Below are 16,908 nucleotides of genomic sequence, written 5' to 3'. Positions count from 1 at the left end.
TTCTTGTTGCCCCATCCATGGAGCATAAGAAACCAATTCTGCCTGCAATGCTGAGGAGGTTTTGAGGCAGTATTGCCCCTGCACACACGTACATGTGCACTCACAGACGCTCACAAGAGAGTTAAGCAGGAACAGGGCTGCGTGCATAAGGGAGACAGAAGCCCACAAGTAGAAATAAGGTAGAGAATAACATTAACAAATCTACATTTCTACTTTGACAGACTTAAGGAGGATAGACATTTTCAGAGATAGTAGAGGGCGACTAGAGACTAACAGACTTTTGAACCAAACCCCTATTTAACTTTGCACACATTTCTTGGCATTTATTTTCTGAAGCTCTTGTACAAGTATTTCGATCAATACAGCTGACCAAGCACAGCCATCTGCAATGTTACTGTCTAAATCTGGATTAACCGCATATTCTGCCTTTACAGTAAACTGACAGAAATAGCACTTCTGGGGTACCACTCACCTCTTGTTAGAGTTGATCTCTAATACGTCCAGTGAACCTTCTATTATATAAATTTAGACACATGGTGCCTGTTTTCTCCGAGGTCAAAAGCCAGACCCACGTAACCTTGCCTACAGAGGAAAACATTTCAAATATATGAGATGGCTCTTACACTTCATGACACTAATTTAAGCAAAATTTTGAGGAAAACATTCTCAAATGAATGAAATAAAATTGAAATACTTTAAATTAAACTAAAAGTATCTCTTTTTTATATACTGTGGACTCGCAAGCAATCTTGCAGATGCTTTTGGAATTTTTTTATTTTCTATCATTTTATATATATATATATAAAGGATTGGGGGCAGGGGAGGCAGGCTTGGATCTCTGTGGTGTTTGGGGGGTTTTTTTCTCCTTTTATAGAAAAGAGATCCACAAAATAAAGCATCTAGTTTTAATTAGATGTTAGATTCAAAATTCAAATTCAAATTCAAAATTCAAATTCATTCAAATGGGGGTTTTTTGCAATATATCGTACTCACAAAGGTCTCACTTCTTTTACCACTGAGAAAAACAAATTATCAGTGGAAGCAAGACATTTCAATTAATAATTCCATTGTAAGCTGGGATCTGACTTGTACTTTGATTAACCTGAACTTATTGAGAAAGTATGGATGAGAAGACAAAACTATGATAGCATAATCTCTTCTGCAAAAGTATTTTGTATGGAGAACTGCTAACTCTATACAGTATGGGAATATTTAATCCCTGCAGAGAAGTGCAGAAACTCAGAACTATCTCCACTTCTTTACACCTTTCAAACTGAACCAGTACCTAACAACCAAGATGAAATCAGGACTCATATCACAAGGTGCTATAGAAAGGCATAAACAAATAAAAAAACAAAGGGAAAATGGAGCTGCAGCAATGGGGAGTTGCTCAATGTCACTCAACAGGTTCATATCAGGACTGAAAGCTGTGCACTTGCGGTCCCCCTGTCTGGAAACTATCCTCAATTCCCTACTATCACATGAGCCTTTTGAATCAGGGCTGCATGCTCATCATCCCCAAGGTAATAAAGTTACAAGACTTCTTCTAAAAACAAGAAGCACCTCATCTTTGCAGAGGGAGCAGCAAGGCTCTTGAGGGTGTGACATTTCAATGCAAATAAGCTGTAGCTCTGAGGACATAAAAGCCAGACTCCTCACAGTAAGCAACAACAGGCCAGTACACTGTGTAGTGGGAGTCAGGAGTATCATTTCCTGCGTACATATGAAAAAACTAATACAGATATGATTCCTTTTAATGTGATCAGTCCTGGGTCTAGGCTGTAACAGGTCCTGTTTGGCAGCTCTTGCTTAGGCTCAGTACAAGGAGGAACTTTATTACAGGGCCTAGGGTGCTCTAGAATTTCTTACTCATCTGATTTTTAAGGGTAATTTCAGCCTTTTCTAGCTGTCTCAAATCCATTTTGGAAAATGCTTATTTAAAAGGAGTTGGAATAAAATAGGCCCAGAAATAAAATCTACAGACATTACAAAACAGTATGTTCTCATATTATCCCCCATCATTTTTACTCTCAAGCCACAGGAATCACAAATGCTGGCTTTGCTTGCCAGTTTCACTGTAACCACCTAGCAGCACTAACTCAGAGTCCACTTGCTGTTAAGCTCACATTCAGCTCTCCAAAATGTATGTAAAGCTTCATAAATATGATTTGTCCTACTGCCAGTACAGAATCCTTGTTAGTCTTATAAACTATGTACATCTTCCAGGCAGAAGGTAAAGGCAACCTGTAGTGGCCACCACTGCCTGAACAAATAGGAAAAGGACAATGTTGTTTTCTTTACATTTCTGACATGACACATCAGAAAGAAATGCCAGATCAGGGTCAAGTTACACTAAGCTGCACTGTGCTTTTTGGTCTTGTGATGCGACGTAAGCTCTTACAGAGCAATGAAAGAATTGTAATGTAAAGAAAGGCTTTTGAAAGATCTGCTAGAAGGAATTAATTGTTGAGCATAGGAAGAAATTAAGTGGCTGGTGTTCCTCAAGAACTAAGTGCTGGCTCCAAGCAGTGCTCCAGGGTTGTGCCCTGCTTGAATGAACAGACCAACCCACATATCCCATGTCAGCATCAGAGGCCATCCAATGCCACTGGAGAGTGCCAAGTGGCTGGAGGGGACTCTATTGCCCAGCTGTTTGGGGGTAGCTGCAGTAAAGAGACCATGCAGCCCACGCTGTCCTCTGGCCCCATGACTGTGGGGACTCCATTTTGCTCCCCCTTTCAGTGACTCAACACTGTCCTATTCCATGCTTTTTTTGGGCAGTAGACGATATCTAGTCACTCAGGTTGGGTTAGCCAAGGCATTAATCAGACACAGACAAACAGGAGAGAGGCAGCAAAACTGCAATGCTACTGGCACAGCATGATAATAAGGAATGAAATGGAGGCCCTGCATCTTTTCCCACCTTTATATAGTTTTCCCTTCTTTACCTTCAAAGCCAAATATCTCAAGCCCTGTAGATTCTAAAAACTCTTACAGCTGGAGTGGCTCAGGAGGATTACGAGACATGGAAATGTAAAGGAATCAGAGAAAAGGCAGGCGAAAGGCAGAAGACAACAGAACTAGGCAGGAAATAAAGAATAGTGGAGGTAAGGAGAAAAATCACAGAAAGTGAAGGGACAGAACTTATCCATAGTAAAGGCTTAAAAAATAGACATTTTACATTCATTTCCTACAAACTAGAGGGTGAAGTGAGAACCAAATGTAGATGACACCTGTAATTTCAAGCAAACATCACTGTTATTGTGCAGTCCTGGGTTTAGAAGGGTTACTCTTGAGATTCAAATCAAATCTTTCATCCTGTGTAATATGTGTTTTCCTTTATTTTTTAAAGCACTCTATAAACTTCACCACTTATGGGAAGCACTTCTTAAAGCAGGGCTTCACATGCAAAGGATGGTAGCTCTGTCCTACAAGAGTACTGTGTACACAGTTCTGGAGATGATGATGTTTATAGCAGCATTACTGGGTCTTTAGGTGTGGAGGTAGAAGCTGAGAGAGAGAAGGAGAAAAATTCTTCTTTTTGGAGAAGAACCAGAAAATTAGCCTAGACAGAAACAGATGCAAATGATAATGGCAAGATCTATTAGTACAGAGCCAGACAAGAATAGCACTTATTAAACCTATTCCTTGTAATACTCAGCATGTACTAAAGTACACTTATTCTTCTCGGCTTTCAGGAAGGAAGCAATCCCAACACTCCTCATGCATGCTGGGACAGTGATGGTGATTATGGCTGGAAGCATATGGAAGAGAAAGTTTCCTTCTTCTATTTGCACCCTCCATAATCCCTACAGTGGCAAATCCATATTTGGAAGCCTGTCAGGTAAGCTTTTTTTGGAGCTGTTTTATCTTTAGCAAACACTGCTCTCTTTTACAGAATAAAAAAAAAAAATACCATAGTTTCTTCTTGTACTTTTAGATTTAGTTGTTTTGCTCTTTTTATTTTAAAACAGACGTGTTTATTTGCAACTGCGCATTCAAGAGGCCATTAGAAATACACCATGTGAGAGCACACTGCAGCTCCACCATACTGCAACTCTACAGTACAGCAGATTAACTAACACCAAGCACTTCTGTTCTCCTAAGTTCCCGTAGATCCTTTCATTTTTCTACTAAGTCATATCTTATGAGCTTGTTGATATGAAATGCTGTTTTGCCATCACGCTCCCATATTCATATTCTTTTGAATAACTACAAGTTTTCATTAAAATTATTATGAAAATGAGAGTACAGGTTGAACCTAGCCAGCAAAAAAGCTATGTGTTATTGCACACAGTGGGTCTTACTGTTCAAACTTCTTCCCTAACTAGTTAAGATGTCTGAGATATTTGCTGAGTGTCTTTTCTCTTTTTTAAGTTAGCTGAATACATTATAATAAAGCTTTGATGCACATTCACAAGATGTGATTCACAGGGTTTGGGATGTCATTAGGTGGTAGGCACTAGTAAAATCACTTCTTTTGTTGGTTTTTTTTTGCAGTATTACTTGTAGAATTTTTGCTGTTTCAGTCTATTTCTCAGAACCAAATATTGACATAACAATTGCAGGTTATAACCTGCAACAGGTTATATTCCACTGCACTTGGGGAATAGCCCACAAATCATAGACCAAATGAAATATGGAACAGAAAGAGAGATTTGCCTCTTTTGAGTAATACAGCTCTTACGAGATCTGATTTATCCATAAACCCAACCTGCACATCCTCTGTGGACTACTTTCTGGGTTTTTTCAGGCTAATTCACAGCAACTGTCTGAAAAGCTCCTTTTCTTATTATGAAAAGTTTACGCTTTCCCTCTCAAATTCTCTGAGGGAAACTGCTGAAGGAAGCATCACACACACTAGCAGGGAGGCTGGAGGGCTGCCATCTCTGCTCCCCTTAGCAGGCAAGGTCCCCGTTCTGCCTGCTGCCTTGGATGGAGAGTTCTGCTGAGCCAGCAGAGTCCTGGGTGCACGGAGCAGGGTGAGCTCCCTGGTGGTGGTGCTTGGGGTCGCTGGGCTGGTCAGCCACGTGCAGGATCCAACAGGTGCCCTGGATAGGTGGTGGGGAGCACGGTGGCCAGCTGGGCTTCCCAGCAGCTCTGTGCTGTGCCCCTTCCCTGCCTCAGCCGTGTTTCTCAAACACCCCACTACCCACACCTCAGGCAGAAAAGAGTCCTAGTGCTGCCTTGCCCTGAGTCAGAGCTGAGGCCATGGACAGCTCGCCCTCGTGTCCCTGCATGCCTGGCCTGCGCTTGGGGAAGACGGGCAAACACAGTGCGCCGGCGCTCCGGTATGTCCCCCATTCTGACAAACGGGTTCATTCCTGCCCACACAGCCAGATCAAACAGTGTTCAGGAAACAATCTGGGATCCATATTAGCACTGGGTACCACGGCCACCAGAGCAGCGTAGTGTGGTGGGGGAGCTCTTCTTCTAGCACATTCCAATTGACAACAGCTGGTACGGCTCCGCTCCAAGCAGCTGCCTCCACCGTGGCCCCGCTGCATTGCCTTGCTCTGTGGAAAGCTTTGTTTTGGCTAGGGACAAGTTTGTTGAGCTTTCTTGTGCTCAAGTCTCATACAGAGACTTTCCCTTTGCCCATGGCATGTGACCCTGCCAACTCACAGGCTCACATCCCCAACATGAAAAACAACAACTTTAAAAAAAAAAAAAAAGAGAAAAAAACTAAAAAAGTAAGGTTAATTAACCTCGTGTCTGTTCTCAGCAAAGCAAGGCTGCCATGGATAAGTAATAAAAATAGCCTCTCAATGGTCCTTGTGTCTGCCACAGTCTCACTCTGTGATCTTTCAGTCAAAACCATGAAAGCGGGAGGGGGAGGAGAGGCTGATTCGCTACTGTCCTTTTCTGGTGCATGTGTTCCCAAGCCTGCCTGGCTCTGTCCTTCAAATCATCTCCATCAGTAAATCATTTAGCTCAACCTGTCACTCTCGGCCATTGTGAGGAGACAAAAGCTACCCATTTAACCCCAACCATAGCTGATTCACGCGGTGGGGAAGGCAGGCTCACAAAGGGAGGCTAGCAGGGAAGGTGGCAGTTGGGTTCGATTTCGTAGACTGGTGCTGGTTTTCCCTCTATTTTTTTTCTTTTTATTTTTTTTTCCTCCCTTACCCTCTGTTATTTCAAATTAGCAGCACCTCTCATACTGGGATTGTTGTTTGAAGACCACATGTTTGTCAACAGAGCTGTTCTGCTTGAGTAATTTGACATCAGCCTGGCTTCAAAGGTTTGAAAGGGCAAGAAACACACATATCAGCATACATCTCTTACCCCTTTCACCTGGACAGTGTCTTGGACCATTTTTGTTTCTTAAGGAAAAAAAAAAAGTAGTAACAAAACATCCAGTTAGTCACAGGGAACCAGAGCTATTTCAGTAAACCTGCTATTTGGGGAAATCTGCACTGCAATTATCAGGTTCATTTCACCTGAACTATTGCTCTAAACTGTCAGCTAAAACTTTGAATCATAACCTCTGCCCAAAATAAGCACCTCAAATGGGTATCTCTTGAGTTGCAACTGGTTGTTCTCTCTGCCAAGCAACCACTCTGCCCAGATATTTTAAAATTAAAAATTAGTCATTTGACATAGAAATCAACTGTTAACACTTCTTTCCCATAATGGCCCTGGGCAAAGTTTAATCTTCATATAACACCTCTCACCCATGAGCAATAAAAACCCTGAAAAACTAAACAGGCCATCAAAGAGCAACAAATTAACATTGTTGATCGTAAAATAAAATGCATAGAGAAACCAAGCAACACTGTGGATAGATCCAAGATTTATTCCTTTTCCTCACCAAATTCCAGAATATCCCTGGTGAACATGAATCTGCCATGAAGCAAACTGTAATTTATATATAAAACATACCTGCAAATATCCACACTTTTTATTTCTAATGATACTGTTGTTAATCTAGTAATTCAGTAACTACCAAGCAAGTGGAGTGTTATGTTTTAAGGACCAAGCACTGAAGCTGACAAAGACTCACAAACACAAAATATGCCATGTCTGTGCTCCTCCAGGGATATTTCTAATTTTTGTTATGCATGTGAGATCCAAGAAATGACTATGTACTATACTTTTTTGTAATCTTTTAAATGTGTCTTTTAACAACAAGCAGTTCAGGATGTGGTTATTGCTCAGTGTGTTAGACATGTTTATTCTCCTGTTGGGCATTTAAAATGCCTTAACTCCTCTTTTCACTATGAATTGTGTGTCAAAATGTTGGTTTGGATATCAAATTCTCTCATAACCCTGTCATTAGGAAGAGTCTTTGTCTGCCTGAGTCACTCTTTTGATTCCTTTGTTTTGTTTCTTGTGTTCCCCTGACAGGTCTATCCTACACCTTTCTATAGCTAGCAGGGCAAAGCAGAGTTGGGAAAACATGTTTTGCATTACTGAGTTTGCAGTCTCACTGTAAGCTTTCTCACAGATTCCTCTTCAATGGAGGGTGGGGGAGAAAACATGCTTTTCCCTGAGACTACAGAGTATGTGAATTGTCTTCTCTTTCAACCTATGGGGCAGTCTTCCCAGATTTCAACACAAATGGAAGAAATATCTGATTTCCCATTCCATCTGGATTCAGTTTCTTTCTTCCTCTTTGTATAGTTTCTTAGAGACATTATGGAGCTCACTGGAGGGGCTGCTTACATACAGCTATGGCAGCGCTGGGCATATTGCCAGAATTTCACTCCAGGAGGCTGCAACAGGAATCTTTAATTAACTTGAACCAAAACACTGAATGGCAAAGAACAAAGGAGTGGGGCTAGAGAAGGAGAGGAGGAAGGGACAGAGCAGAAGATAATGTTTCCCATACTAAAATCTCCATTTTTGTTCATGGTATGACATGATCATCGTGTCGCCCTAAATGTATTTACAGGAGCATAGGTAATAATTCCCAACTCCTGTCTTTTTCAGTGAATTTTGCCTTTCTTTCTGCTCATGGAATTAAGATCTCTGATTGACCTTTGTTCAACTGACAGAATTCTCTTGACCCTTATATGAACATATAGTTTGATTACATATATCCTTTAAAATGTACAACATTCTAAATGTGAGATGACTGAATCTCTCATGTCTTGAGCATTGCGAAACTGCTCCGTAATATTGCGAGAGTGCACAGGAGTTCCAGACGCTGAACAAGATCCCACTCTGCACGGCATGGTACCAGTGTGGTATGTCCCTGCTCTCAAAAGTTTACATTCTAAGCATAAGCAAGAATTAGATACAGACAGATGAATAACATAACTACTTACTGAAACAGCATTGTTCATTGTTGTGAAATGTTTTCAAAACAGAATGGATAATGTTTCACACTCATTTTGCAGAAACATAGAAGACGCAAAGCAGCAGAAAATCAGGCCTGAAATACCTTTCTCACTTGAGCTCAAGGAAATCAGATGAGTGGTTTCTTTGCTGTCCATTTTCTGGTTAAATATGTGTGCAGAATAATTACTCTAAATGCAAAACTAATGGTGATTTCATGCATATTCATTCAAGTGAGTTTGTGATGTACTGTTCTAGCTAATGAGGCACAGTTGCTCAAATATTTGTAAAAACAAACATAGAAAGGACTTGTACATGCTCAACATGAACTTATTTATGCATTCAAAGGAATATTTGAGTGTGAATTGATTTGCCAGTTGGTGGCTTGGCGTGTATTATATTTGCATCTTCTGGCTTAATGACATCCTAAAAGAATCCAGTTTGTGGTATCTCTGATGTGAACCAGTACATGGCAGCTGGCAACAAGCAAGGGAGTCCTTAAAAGCATAGTACTGACCCACACAGAAATGTTAACGTCAACGTACCCAAATTCCAAGGAATTCGTTCATGCTCAGAAGAATATATATATTTTCCTATCCCAAATTTTCCAAAACAAATTAAACCCCCAAAAAGCAATCGCTAATTTCCTGTTTTAAACTGATGTTTGGTACTGCTGCCTAAACATTTATGGGAAAGAATTCACATTTCACTGGTCTGTAAAGTGATCATGTACTTACTAGATACAGTTTGAAAACTTGACATAGAGATAACTTCCAGAATCTCCTCAAAACAGAAGTTTCCACAAACGCCCTTGAGGTTGTGTCATGTTAGGGGCACCTGCAAAAGAATGTAAAAATCTTTAAAGTGAATATAACATCTTTGATAAGATCCTGCTTGATTTTACAGAGATTGGGGGTGTGGGATAAAAGAATCATTGAATATGCCTTAGAGTAAGCCTCTGAAATTTTTTTGAAGCTACCTTCTTTAGAAGCCATAGTACACAGAGAGCAGACTTAGGGAGCTGTTTTTATTATATTTAAACTTTTTTCTTATTTTCTTAATCTATCAATTTATTTATTAATACCTGTATCTATATTTATATCTATAACCTTTTTATTACTTAGATTCCCCCAACTTAAAAAGAGCATTGCATGAGCTGTACAAGGGCTGCATTTAGACTGAGGATCCAGTTTATACAACAAAATTTCTATCTGCCAAAATAGAAATTCTGCTCTGAGGTAGCATAGCTTAACTACAGAATAATTAACTCCAAAACATTCAATTAAATTTAATGGCATAAGCAGAAGAATTTCTCTTCCAAGTTTTCTCTCTCTAAATATATTTATATATATTTGTGTGTGTGTGCACAGATAGATACATATGTGGAAAGATAAATAGATAGATAGATAGACAGATAGATAGATAGATGATCTGATGGGTAACCAAAACACACCCAGTGAGAAACTGTGCATGATTATTGAAACTTGTGAAGAATGAGCATGATACAACTGTTGTTCTTCACCTAATCATTAGTTTGCTGTCTCGTTCTGGATTACATATGCACTAGAATCTGTTTTAAACATTTAAAGATGTTATATATATACAACAAAGGCATCATTAGTAATTTCTGGCCTTGCTCTGGCAGATGGATTTATTTTAGCAATATAAACCAATCTCTCAAGCAATATAGTCCAACCTAGAAGTTTCTGTGAAATCTTGTGTTGTTATTTACATTCCTAAAAATACCAAAATGAAAAATGGTTTCAAATCCAAAGTGACAGCAGAATAAAACCTTCTGAAATCCCTAATCAAGGTTCATTCCTCATGTGATAGGTTCCACTAACGGTAGAGATAGAGCTGAGGCAAAGTCAACTCACATTATTTTCATATGACAAATAGCCCTGATCATTTTGTACTGACTGATTTTTAATTGTGTTGAGTGTTCACGATTAAAAGCAAAATTATTGATGTGTATATTAACAACCTTTCACTACAAAAGTGAAAATGGGCTATCCTGTTCCATTTTCTTTCACACCAACTTCTGTTGGAATTTAACAATTCCCTTTTCTAATGAAAATTAGGCTATTTTGAGTAACAAATGGCTGTTAGAAATACTGAATACATGCAGTCACAATAAAGTTACCATCATTAGAAGTGTAAAAGTAATAAAATGCCTCGGCTCAAAAGAGATCACTTAACAGGAAGATTTTTTTTTTACCACCTGACATATCCCCATGCTCAGCAAGATTTCATTTCATGGGAGCTGCTCACTGGTGTGCCAGTACTGCTTTCCAGTTTGCTTTATGACTACAATTCCCACTAGTTTCCAGGCATTTCTAAATGAGGCCCAACACTTCTCTACATTAAGGTTCTGCCTTACATCAGACTCCAGCAATTTTCACTTTAAAAAAAAAAATGAGGGGAATATCTGAGAATTCTCTTAGAGCAGAATTTAAATTAAATCTCCTTATTAATGATGTATGGATTTCTTTCATTGTTTAGGAGGCCTGTGAGCAGTTGAAAGAAACAAGAAGGCTTTTAGTAATGGGCACTAACAGCACCATTGTCCTTGCATGGAAGCTCTTGGCCATTCAGTGTCACAGGGTCAAAAACAATCCAAGCTCCCACACCAAAGCAGTCTGTAGAAGGCCACACAGACCTCACAACACTGATTCTTTAGAGCTTGGGTGGGTTTCTGTGAGTGATGTGTTAAGTTCAGCATTAAAAAGCAAAGAAATTAATTTTTAATAAATTTTACTATCATTCAGACTTCCCAAGTCCATTTTTGATTTTCTGAGTTAGGTTGGAACCAGCTGAAGTGTGAATTAGAATTATTATAAGACAGCTTTCTCTTCTAACACTTTTACTTCTGGCACATTCTCTGTCAAGCACTGGGCATAGTGTTACTGCCTTGCAAATAATAGTGATAGAAATCATGGAGGTATACAAAGCAGGGGAGGGGGGAGAGAAACAGGACTAGGAAAGAAATTAGTTTGAGTTCATGAACCTTATGAACTGCTGTATTCAATTGCTATGAAAATATTTGAGTCTCTTTTTATCTGGTTCTCCTCTCTTTTTCCTAGCTTTTGCAATGTGTGACCTGGATGGATGCTTTAAGTTGCAGATGGCAGTCAAAGAAGTCTCATGTACTTCAGAGGGAAGCTAACTGCATATCCCTGCAGAACTGCTAAATAAATTAAATCCTACATTTTGCTGCATTTTATCACCAACAACTAATATTGATTAATACAACTCCACAATCTGTACAAGTGCTAAAGCATGGAATTGTGCTGTCACAAAGCACAGAATTTACAGTGTTTTGTTGTGTCAGTGAATGAATGTGAAAACCTGAGAGCCCAAGTGTTGCCAATATACCAATATTATAAAAACTTCTTTTCGAAAAAACATGCTGTCCCATTCTCACTGTCAGAGAAATGTAATAGGATGGGAGAAATGAAAAGCTTCTCATGCACAAAATACTCGTCAATATTCCTTTTCTGAGTGCATGTAGAGCACACAGCTATTTTTCTGAAGCTTACCTTCTCGTTCATGAAGCTTTAGTTCTCGCCCGGCTTCACAACTCCAGCAAGACTTTCTTTTCAGTCTTTACTATTACCCTATCACAATCTTTACCACATGAGTTTGAGAGAGAAGTTTTGTTTCCTGAGGTTTCAGAGATATTACTCTAAACTCAATTTTTTTTTTTCAGTCTCGCACCAGAACCACCATAGGAGACATTCGGAAGAAGTGGGAGCAAGGTTGGTAAATGAGGACTTCTATTTTTGACTGATGTTTTAATGCAAAGAATGTTTACCTCGTGTTTTGAGTGAAAATAATGGTAAACCACAGCAGTTCTGTTAGTGCTTTGTACAGTGATGTTCCTAGATGAAGCGAAATTTCTTTGTGAGGGGCTAACAATACTGCAGGGGGCCATCTTGCTTCACTGAACTGGAACATCCAGTCTTTTGAGAACACTCACACATTAAGTTGTAAGATTACTCTCACTATAGCAACCCCCTCCACTACAATCCTTTTTTTCCCCCGATTTTGTTTTTTTCCTTTCAAAAAGATGGTGTTTTATAAATTAACTCTGCCACTACCTATTATCTTCCTCAACACCTTCTATCCATTCTCTTCCTAAACCTCCTTCCCTTCGCATCCAGTTTCAGCTGGTTTTTTCAATGTTTGGCTGCTGCACTTAAGTTTTTATAGAGAGCTGATTTTTTACAGAACAGGGTGTTGCTCTTTATCCTTCAATATCAGTAAAATACCAAATTAAAAAATTCAGAGCACCTCTTGATTACTTTGATTCTCACTTTCTCTGTGAACTAGGCTTTGTCTTTCTGAACCTCTAGTGGAGTGATGGGGCAGCTGTGAATGAAAAGTAGACACTGTATGAATGGTTCCAGTCTCATGTATCTGACAAAACTGCTGCACTTTATTGAAGGTGTCAGGGTAAAATTAATCAGCTTGTTGTTTAAGGAAAAAAAACCCTAAATATCAATGAACAGCTTCTGTGCCTCCAAGAAAGAACACCTGAAACAGTAGCATGACTGAAATCTAAGGAGAAGAAAGAAGGTAGATCTTGGAGCAGTCTTTGAAAGTCCAAAGAAAGCTGTTTGAGCCTGACCAGATGCATGGAAACTTCAAGGCTCGTGGATCCAGTACTCATATCCAAATTCAGCTGCCTCTTGAGCGGGAAAAGAGCCTCATCTTGCATGAAGACTTACTTGCAGTTAGTCAGAGCCATGGGGGCAATGATGGGTACCTGTCCTGAATATAACTGTTCCTGAACATTAGTGATCCTTCAGTCCAACATTAGTGATCCTTCAGTCCACAGATTCTTCAAAGGCAGGAAATGGGACCAAGAACACAATTTATATCCCTGTTTCTATTTTTGGCACAAACACACAAAAAGCCTATAAGGACATATTTATAGCAAAACACATTAGATATAGCCTAAGAAAAACATAGACTGGTTGTTTAAAAAAGTGAGATACACTGTAAGTATTTAACACAGTGAAGTTTATCCAAAAAAAAATTTATCTTTTCTCTGACCTTTCTAGCTGACAAGTGAAATCCTGTTAAGAAACTGTGTCTAAAGAACAAGCCACAGACGTGAACTGAGCAGAGGCCGCAACCATTGCCTGACGTCCTGCATTCTATCTACAGAAGACTGAACTTTGGGTGTGGGAATCAGTAGTATTGTAGAATTTTTTGTTAGATGATAGTATAAGAAGAATATGACATGTTGGGAGCAGTGTTTGTTTTAACTGAAATATATGGTGCATGTCTGACCCAAGTACAGAAAGCAAAAGTCTAGGTTATGCAATGCACCTGAGAAGAGGGTTTCTAGACCTCAGTCACCGCAGGAAGGGAGGGCCATTATCTCCGGGGTGAAGTCTGTTTTTGTCCCTGGAGAAATGAAAAAATGAGCTAGCCAACCACATATGAGCTGGATTTAGGTTGCCGACCCTTGACTGGGTGTTGACAGAAGCTGGGAAAAGGAGGAGGAGGCTTTCTTGGCTTGAATTGTACGTCCTGCCAAAGCTATTTTGAAACTAAGTTGGAAATTTCCTTACGACACCACATGTGATAACAAAAGTGACCTTATAGGCAAAATATTTGACTTGCTGCTGCAGGAACCCATACAGTTCTTCTTATAGCTCAGTATAAAGAGCAAAAGAAAGAAGGAAGTGTACCATACTCTGCAGAACTGCACAATGCTATGAAGATTTTAAAGTATTTAGTCATACATCACCAGATGCAGTATCAAGGGACCTTGAATAAAATATCTAGTGTATTCTTCATTTCATTCTTCTTTTATGTGATCTTCTTTGTGATCCTCCATCAAAGGACTGAAGGAACAGAAATGGCCCCTTTAGCAAGAGCAGTACAGTCTAATTTGGGGGCAGTAATATTAAACTGAAAAGTATCTTTTGCAGCAATAATTTTTAAGTTGCTCTGTAAATGCAGGATGTATTTTCCTCACTACACCTTCTTCTTGCTTCACATATTATTATGCCTGATCAGGATATCACTGTTCCTTTTCCATAGGAGCAGTGCACTGAAATGAGGTGGCTGGTACAACTGGCTCAGGAGCAGGGCTGCCCTCAGCCAGGGCAGCCCAGTGTGGCAGGAGTGGGGGAAGCAGAAACACTTGGCACCTGACAGAGGAGCTGCCATTGCATGAATCCAACCCCTCCGTACCACAGCTCCATCAGTCCCTGGTTCAGGCCACAGTTTTTAAATTACAGTAGAGCTGGCATTAGCAAATACTTGTTGCTTCCATGTGAAGAACAGTTTGGTGACCTCAAACCATTTCCTGAAATAGAAGCCACAGCACAGAATGATGCCTAATTGGGCAGTCTAAGGGCAAACTCTAGGATGTTTATCACTGCACAGGGTGATTTATCTATTAGCCCTAGGGATAGTCTATGGCAGATGACACTTCAACGGCTGGAAGAGCTGTGTCAGAAAGCTTGTTGCCCTGCACTTGGGCCTGTTTGGTACTGGCTCTGTGGCTGGAGAGAGGTGTCAATGTCAATGTTCAGAGAAAGAAACGTTAGAGTTCCAGTCAATAAAGGCTGCTGATGCCAGAGTCAGGCAGCTTTGGTCAAGCACTAAACTTGGAAGTCTTTTCCCCCAAGGGCTTCCCTTTATGTCTCTAAAACAAAGGAAAGTGAAATGAAAACAAGAAATCCCAACTATATACCAGTGCATTATGAGACTAAGCCAGCTGTTGCTCTGATACTGTTACTTTTGTAGCCCAGCCTATTTGGACAGAAGGAAAAACCTAATTCTTCCTACCAAACCTGTTGCTTTTGATAGCTAGACAGGGCAATATATACTAGCATGATATTCTTTAGCCCTAAGAACCTACACACATATAATAGGAAGTCTGAGCTGCCAGCTATATATAATAGCTGAAAAAACATTTACTATTTATTTACCCCTGCTAGCAAAAAAGACTAGTGGGAGTAGTTTGACTAACTCTATTATTTAGCTACTCTTTCATTAGGTGCTTAGTTACTTTTAACACTTCCAAAAGTGAAGAAAGTTGTTTACCAAAGATTCAAGCTTTAGCAAAGATGCCCTGCAGCCCCGAACTTAGAGCTATTCATGCACGAGTGTTTTAATGAAAGCCAGGCAAGTATCTAACAGAGCTGGGGTGAGGCAGTTGTGGGGATGTTTACATTAAAATGCAATACAGCACCAAAGACAGCGATAGACACTAAATAAGAGGAAAGTCTTCTCTCCCTGCACTCAGTTAGCAAGCACATGGAAGTAATTATTGGCCCAGAGACGCATATCCATAATTCCCATTGTGCTTTGAGAGGCAGCACACCAGCCCTACGCACCCTTACAGAGCGAAGAGAGTATTGGAATGCAAATCCGCACACCAAGCATCGGGATTTGCGTAGCCAGTGTTCTCACAATGAGAGGCATTATCAATTAGAACAAGCTCCCAGACCAGGTCAGCAGCCATGGAGCTTGCAGGAGTTCATCAGCATGGGAAAGATTTGTAAGCAAAGCAGCCCTCCTGTCTTTAAAATAATTGATTTCTGTTCATGTCTGATGAAGCCTGAGCTTAATCCAGTGTGCTAAAATAAGGAGATGCTTCTTGAAACATATAAGGGCTACTCATAAAATTCAATAATGTGTTGTTGATATTTTGATAGACATTAGTTTTCAAAAGTTCATGGATAGTTCAAATAAAATTGTGGGTTGCTTTTGATTGGTCATAAAATGACGAAAGCCAAGAAGTTTGTTCTAAGAGCTGCATCAAGGAACTGAAGGCTCAAAGCTCTGTGCCATGTCAAGTTTTTTCTCTGCCCATGAACCAGACCACTTGAGGTGATAAAAGCAAGTGGGTAGGTGACAGGGCTGGAGATGCTCAGCTCCTGCCAGGAAGCATGATGTCCAAGCTTTCCTCTTTTCCCATCACATATGGATGACAGCCAGCAGTAGCTCTCCATCTCCTTCCCCAATGGCACTGCCTCCCTACTGCTTTCTGACCCCACACGATGTAGGTCATGGCTGCATTGCTAACTCACAGATCAGGCTGCCTGACATTGTGAGAGAGAAAAAAGACAAAGTTATTAGAAAATTGAGTGCCATGGACCCAGCTTCATGAATCAAAATGTAAAATGCCACAGGTCTTGATCCTAGACTCTTGCTCAAGGCAAGCAAGTCAGACTGTTTTATCATTTAGATTCAAAATCAAACATTTAATGGGCTGAGGTTAAATTTTGACTTGGGGCCATGGAAGATTACTGCTTGGATTTGAATCAAGCTTCTGGAAAATACTCAAATTTACATCCTCAGCACCAAAACACATTGTTGCAGACAACACTCAGCTAAGGGGACCCTGTGAAAGTCAGCACTTTCACATTCAACAGGGTCTCTCAAACTGGGACCCTTTACTCACACTGGAAAAACAGGTGACACTTCGGAGAGCACAGTAACAATAACTAATGGAAACACAAGATTCATACTCTGACCCAGACTCCTATGTGCTTATTTGAGGAAGAAAGAGATGTAATTACTGTGAATTTAGGCCGTTAGCTCTGCAGTTTTTCTCGCTCTGGGATAAAACCAGAAGGATCACCAACAAAATGGCTT

The 16,908-nt window shown here is 40.1% G+C and overlaps 1 long non-coding RNA gene across 1 annotated transcript in view; it reads right to left on the bottom strand.

Annotated features, from left to right (window-relative positions):
- Window positions 1-16,908, bottom strand: part of LOC116441209 — a 76,890-nt gene that overhangs the window by 30,382 nt on the left and 29,600 nt on the right. The window contains exons 3-4 of the long non-coding RNA XR_004238957.1: window positions 9,021-9,120; window positions 473-582 (exon numbers count right to left, since the gene is read on the bottom strand). This is a non-coding gene — a long non-coding RNA (uncharacterized LOC116441209). The remainder of the gene's footprint in view (window positions 1-472; window positions 583-9,020; window positions 9,121-16,908) is intronic.

The sequence above is a fragment of the Corvus moneduloides genome, chromosome 3, assembly GCF_009650955.1.
Source record: "Corvus moneduloides isolate bCorMon1 chromosome 3, bCorMon1.pri, whole genome shotgun sequence".
In the NCBI taxonomy this organism is placed as follows: domain Eukaryota; kingdom Metazoa; phylum Chordata; class Aves; order Passeriformes; family Corvidae; genus Corvus; species Corvus moneduloides.
The sequence above is the reverse complement of the archived record's forward strand: the minus strand, read 5'-3'. Positions and strand labels throughout refer to the sequence as shown.